This window comes from Haplochromis burtoni, unplaced genomic scaffold, assembly GCF_018398535.1.
Source record: "Haplochromis burtoni strain Fernald_Lab_line unplaced genomic scaffold, NCSU_Asbu1 Contig_793, whole genome shotgun sequence".
In the NCBI taxonomy this organism is placed as follows: domain Eukaryota; kingdom Metazoa; phylum Chordata; class Actinopteri; order Cichliformes; family Cichlidae; genus Haplochromis; species Haplochromis burtoni.
In genome coordinates, this window is record NW_024583154.1 from 154060 (window position 1) to 160847 (window position 6788).

The window sequence follows — 6788 nt, forward strand, 5'->3', positions numbered from 1 at the left end:
GCACTCACAGGCAGCAGCTGCCCCGCCCCCTCGCTCAGTCGCTTAGTGCCTGAGTTCGGATCATACCAATATCAGGGGGGGATTCACGCACAGTCGTAAATTCCCACAGTGTGCACTATGTGCTTCGAATATTGTGTGTACTTTTTGTTTTATACAGTTGTCAGCCAGACATCTAACTATGAAAAAATTACACTCCAAAAGACCCCGGGCTTCTGACAAAACAACCCGGGCTTAAGCCCAGTAAGCCACCCCCACGCTCCGCCCCTGGTTCACACTGCAGGTCTTAATGCTGAATTCTGATTTTTTGATTAAATCTGATTTTTTGGCTGCTTGTTCACACTACAAATAAAATGCGACAGCAAACGCGCTCTAGTGTGAACCCTCAGTGTCCCACATGCGCAAAAGCAAACGTCACACACAATGCGCTCTGTTTAGACCCAGACCAAACAGTATTGTTTGACTGATGGCCCTTAATATAAAGACTTGTTTCAGATTTTACGTTTCCCAATTTTGCTTTAAGTTATAAAGTTATTTTGCTATTTACATTTGGCCTAATAATTATCCTTATTGCTGTTTTAGAGAGGAGCGGTGCTTCAAAGGATAGTTGCCGATTTCTGTCAGAATCTGCAGATTATACAGTACAAATAAAATTTCACGTTACTCCAACGTTGTCTTCCCAACAGCTTCACTAACATCTACACTGGATGGACAGGAAGTGTTCACAATGTCTTCTCCGGAGCTGATAATTGGCGTCTGTCTTGTGTCAGTGACGTAAAAGATGGATTTAATGTGACATGACCATTCAAACAGCAGTCGCTTCCTAAAACATCAGATATGTATCGGATTCAGTACCACGCACAAAAGTGACCCAGATCAGATTTGTGCCGTTCACATTGTCATACCAGGATCGGATATGGGTCACATAGGGTCAAAAAAGTCAGATTTGATGCGCTTTCGCCTGCAGTGTGAACGTAGCCAAAGACTTAAGGCACACAAACTTTATGCTGGAAGCACACAACAGAGAGACAGAGAGACCTGGGGAGACCAACGAGAGACCAAGACAACCAGGGCGCAAAAGAGAACTGACTAAATAAACAAGTGATTAAGAACTACAAAACAAATGATTGAACTAAGAAGCAAAAGGAAAAGCTAGATTCAAATGACATTATAAACTCAAAGACCGTACAATAAAGTATCACCATTCAAAAGTCCCAAAAATATAAGCTGGGAAACAGGCCAAGAGATCCTAACAAATACGATATGTCAAAATGAAAAACAGAAAACAAAAAAACAAATCAGATATGTGAGGTTGTGCTGAAAACAATGACACCAAACAAGGCAAGGTAAACAGATTTTTCAAATGTTAAATATAAAGGTAAAATCAAAATTAGTCAAAAAATTGCCAAATATACCTTTGACCCTAGAGGATTAAATCAATACACCCATAACAAATTATGTAAAATACTTAACATATATTAAAAAATAATTATAACAAGACATGCTTGGATTATTTCTTTTTTATCTTTGAAGTTTCTGATGACTACTGAAGTTTTACTACTTTCAACTAAATTTGAAATTTACGAAATTCATATAAGTCTCTTCATTTCAGCTCCTCTAAAGAGCCTATTTGTACCAGTCTATAGTTTTGTTGATAATAGATCTAGATCAGAGAATATTTCCTGTTATGGAAAAATTTCTTGATTGCATCCAAGATAAAATAAACTTGATATTCTGCACGTAAGTGACTGCCATTTGTACAGGCCCTGGTTGCATCATGCTTGCAGTGATCTGGGAAGCCTCATTTATTTGGCAAGAAGGTCATTCAGTTTCACTATTTTTTCACATTCATATTTGTCCCAAGGCTGGCTGCTCAGCCAGGTCATGTAATCGGTCTTCAAACAGACCAGTAGACATTACTGCTATAACTTCAAGGCTGAGCAGGTGACCCATATAATGAAGGACACAGCAGGACTGGGTTTGAGTCTAGACTATTTCTTGTGTGCTTTTCCCCTCACCCTCTCCACCCCTGTACTGTCAGCACTGTCCTGTCCAATAACAGCAAAAGGCATCATGTTATAAAAACTCTTGATCAAATCCCAATCTTCCTCTTTTCTAAATTTACCCCTTGTCTTTGGTCTGCAATAAAAAAAAAAAAAAAAAACTATAAAAAAAAAAGAAATAATAATAATAATTCCCCAAAAATCGTCTTTTCATTTACATGCTACTTTTTCAAATAACATTACATGAATGCTATCTCATTTGACTGAAACATTTAAGTCTTGATGTACAAACAGATTCAATGGACAGAAAACATTTAAACTGAAAATTCGGCACTGCAGCTGCACCTTCCACCACTACAGTAAAGGCAAAAAATGAACGGTATCTGCACAACAGCGTATGCAGAAAAACTACATAGAAAACATGATGCACTTTAGTGTAGTGGACAGAGTTGACATCTTCCTCGTCGTCCTCGTCGTCAAAACTGTTTCTCTCTCTTTTATTTTACAGTTTATTCACCTGCCTAACACATTAGAAAAAGTCATGTTATGCCCCCTGCAGCACCATAGCAGATCTAACAACAACTCCATGAGTGCTTACTCTTAAGGTGGAAAGACAGTGAAGAAACACTGTTGTTGTTCATTTGAAGTTTTATTGCAGTTCTACTTGTTTTATAACAGTGACCAGTTTCCTGGCAACATGCTCAAAGTTCATAAGGAAGATTTTCACACACACACACACACACACACACACACACACACACACACACACACACACTAAGTTTCACTAACTCGGTAATGATTTATTAACTCAGACTGCGTGTTCTTTTCAAATGAATGCCACATCATGCAGCAGGTATGTTGTATTTTAAATTAGTTTTTATAGTTTTAGATTAGTTTCTAACTAATCTTTTTTTAATGTCTAAGAGCATACTGCCACATACAAATATGTGTAATACATCTTCTAGTACGGAATAGCAGGTCTGCACTTAGAGCTAAGGTACACATTTAACCATGACGTTATTTATGTTTGTATCTATGTCGAAAAGCTTAAAGTTGGCTGACTAGCTAATTGTTTTCTAATCAATATTTTTCAAATAAATAAGTGTTTAATGTCTGACTTTATATATTTCATTTAAAGATATTAAAACTATGACCTAGTATCAGAAAATGGCAAAAACTATGACCTGATATTGGAGAATATCAAAGAAAACGTTTTTTGTTTTTGTTTTTTTTAGTAAATCATTTTATAATTCTGACAATTTTCAAACAATTTAAAAATGATCTTAAACTATCAGTTAATGCATGTGTAAGTGCCACAGAGACCTCAAGGACATTTGAATTGAATGTGAAAGTATGAAACAGACCATGTTTTATTGTTTTATTACTAACAGTTTCTTCGTGTTATTATTTGTTCTTTCCATTTTCAGAGCTGCATAATTCATTCATCACACTGCATTCTGGTTGTCCCTCTTCTTCTACATTTCTGTAGGTGCCCTCTAATATAACATCATAGTTATTGTTTGTGATTGTGGGTGTTTATAAAATTAATGGCTCAAATTTTCTAATTTACTGATATGGGAAATAATTATCTTTTATTACTTTTTTCTGTTTTCTGTGCCTAGACAAAGGGTTTAATGTTTCCTCTCAATGTTTTTTTTTTTTTATTCTTAAAAGCTGCAATTCTAGAAGCTATAATGTGTCTAGATTATAACTGAATCTGGAATTATCATAAGTGGAGAAAGTCCTGACTTTCTTCACTCAAGTAGAAGTATGTAGGTCACCTGCAGAGAATGATAATGTAAAAGAAATAATTATTTTCTATTACCTACATTGTAGAGGGCAGCTTTGCCTCCGAGACTCAGCAGAAAAATGAGTATAGTCAGGGGTTAAAGTGGGATCCAGCAGATGGGGGAACCCTAAAGTTTGTGTACTGTCTCAGCACAGGGAAAAAAATAGAAACTAACATTAATTTCTGATGTGGGCTGGACTGCTGCTCTTTGTGGATTTACACAACTGAACTCAACAAGATCTCAGCGGATGTTTCAGAGCTGATTTCCATCTTTTACACTGACAGTACACTGTTTGTGCTGTCAGTCAGGAAAAAAGAAAAAGCAAATCCTTCCATTGACATTTAGATTTCTTGGAAGTTCTCATTCGTAAATAAATTGATAAACTGATCTTTTCATCTCAGGTCAGTCTCGGTTAATTGGTCCAAATCAGCCAATTATTGCAACAGCTGGAGAAGATATAACTTTGCCATGTCACCTGATACCTGGAGAAAATGTTGCTGCAATGACTTTGGAGTGGGCAAGACCTGACCTGGACCCCAGATTTGTGCTTGTGTGCCGTGCAGGTCAGGAACTCATAAATAGAAAAAACCCTTCCTACAAAGGTCGATCATCATTGTTCACTGATGAGCTGAAACATGGAAACATTTCACTGAAACTATCCAAAGTAAAACCTGCAGACGAGGGCAGATACAGATGTTACATCCCAGAGAAGGATGAAGAAGTTTTTATTGATCTTGTGGTCGGTAAGTGGATGAATTATATATGTTATGTGTGCACAGAGCAGTTTGGACTAGTGTTTGTAGTAAGTTCGGTCAAATCAGCACACCTTTCAGCTACTGATTAAGCCAATGCATTACACAAGCTTGGAAATGAAATATTGTCTCAGTTGGTTTGGATGGGATATCTAGCAGTTCGTCAAACACACAAAAAAACAAGAATCTGGCGACTGACTGAGGTGCAAACAATAGGAACAATCTTCAAACAGTTAGGCAGTATAAAAAAGTCTTTATCAGATTTGCAATATTCAAATATTGTCTTTAGACTGGTGCGGTTTTTAATGATTTGCATGACTGATCATTATTTAATGTGTACATTTCATCCAGCATCAGGTGCTGTCTCCTCACCTGTCATCAGCTTAGGAGGGATGGGTAGAGACAAGACAGGAGTGGTGTTACAGTGTGAGTCTGCAGGCTGGTATCCAGAGCCTGAGCTGCTGTGGTTGGACGGTGAGGGAAACCTCCTCTCTGCTGGACCTACAGAGACCCTCAGAGGTCCTGATGACCTCTATACTGTCAGCAGCAGAGTGACTGTGGAGAAGAGACACAGCAACAACATCACCTGCAGAGTCCAACAGAGGAACACCAACCAGAGCAGAGAGACACACATACATGTTCCAGGTAAATCTAGTTTATAAAATGTATGATATGCTCGATTTTGGTTTGAATAAACCAGAATCTTTTAAAATAACATGTAATTCTGTTTTTATTGTTTCAGATGAACACTTCCAGCTCAACTCCAGTTCTGCTGCTCCCATTATCATTGGTGTGGTTGTTAGTTTGGCTCTAAGCATCATCTTGATTTTAATTGGAGTTTTTTTCATCTGGAGACGAAACAAAACAAGTAAGACACAAATTAATTTACCATGTTGTCAAAATTATTATCTAAAGTTTTGCCTACAGAGGTTAAAGCAACACACATGCAAAGTTATAAACCTCTTTGTGTTGCATTAAAAAGAAAACATACAGCATATTTAATTAATTCATATTAAAATGAGATGATAAATGATGTGTTACCATTCTAAAGCCCAGGAGGACATCATGTTGACTTTCTTGTCTAAACATTTAACAGATGTCAGGAAACCTCACGGCTTACAAAAAAAACAAGAAACAACAAAAACTGAACCAGACCAAGAGCAGGAGACGCTCATGACACAGGACATCGAGCCAGTGAGTGATATGACAGAAACAGACAAGACAACGAAACCTGTAGGATAAACAGTATGAGAGATTTCATGAATGTGGGGAAAAAAATGTTTATAAATAAAATATACAACTTTTTAAAGAAAAGAAAGAGACGACTTTACTGACAATAAAATGAAAATAAAAGAGTTAAAAATCGTGAGAGGAATAATGTGACGGGAAATATATAGTTGCCACCTTCTGCTGTATGAATAGATGATATTTTTCTAATCCTAATATTCAAATATTTTTTTCTGTCATGTTTTCATTTTACAGAACATTAAGTAACAACCAAAATTATTCTGTTCATATCTTCTCTCAGTCTGGAGGCTCATCAGCTCTCAAAAAACATCAGCAACTGATGGAGAAAAACATGAAAGAGGAGGAATCCAGTAAAAACGAGGTTAGCAGAAGTTTGTTAAACACATTTAGATATGTTTCTTGTTTTGTGTAAAATATTTTTATACTTTTTATAATCCTGAGGGAGCAGTTTACAGGTCATTGATGAGGTTGAGATTATAAAATAGAAAGAACAAAAAAGTTTAGATTATTTGGAACATTTGCATTTTAACCTGTAATCTGAAAACTGAACTGAAACTTTGATAAAGTTACAAAGACACAGACACCAGATTATCATTTTTTTTATTTTTATATTCTATATTAACTGTGCATGAACACATGCGTGTTTCTTTTACCATAAAGATATTTATAGAAACACAAATCTTCAGCTTGCTCTCAGATTCAGTGACATTATTGGAGTTCAGGGTCAGTCAGAGGTCAGATTTCCTGTTTGAGCTCTTTAAGGAAGAGAGATTTGAAAGCAAACAGAAAATGTGTGAACAGTTTTGGAGACGTGTTCAGACTGTTATGTTTGACAGTCCAGATAGTTTTGTTCAGGCTGAACCTTTGTGTTGATCTGTTTGTCTGTTAGTTGGAGAAAAACCAACATGCAGCTGAGGAGAAGCTGAAGGAGGAACATCATCACCTGCAGAAGAAACATGCAGAGATCAGCAACATGAAGAAAGAAGTAAACACACACA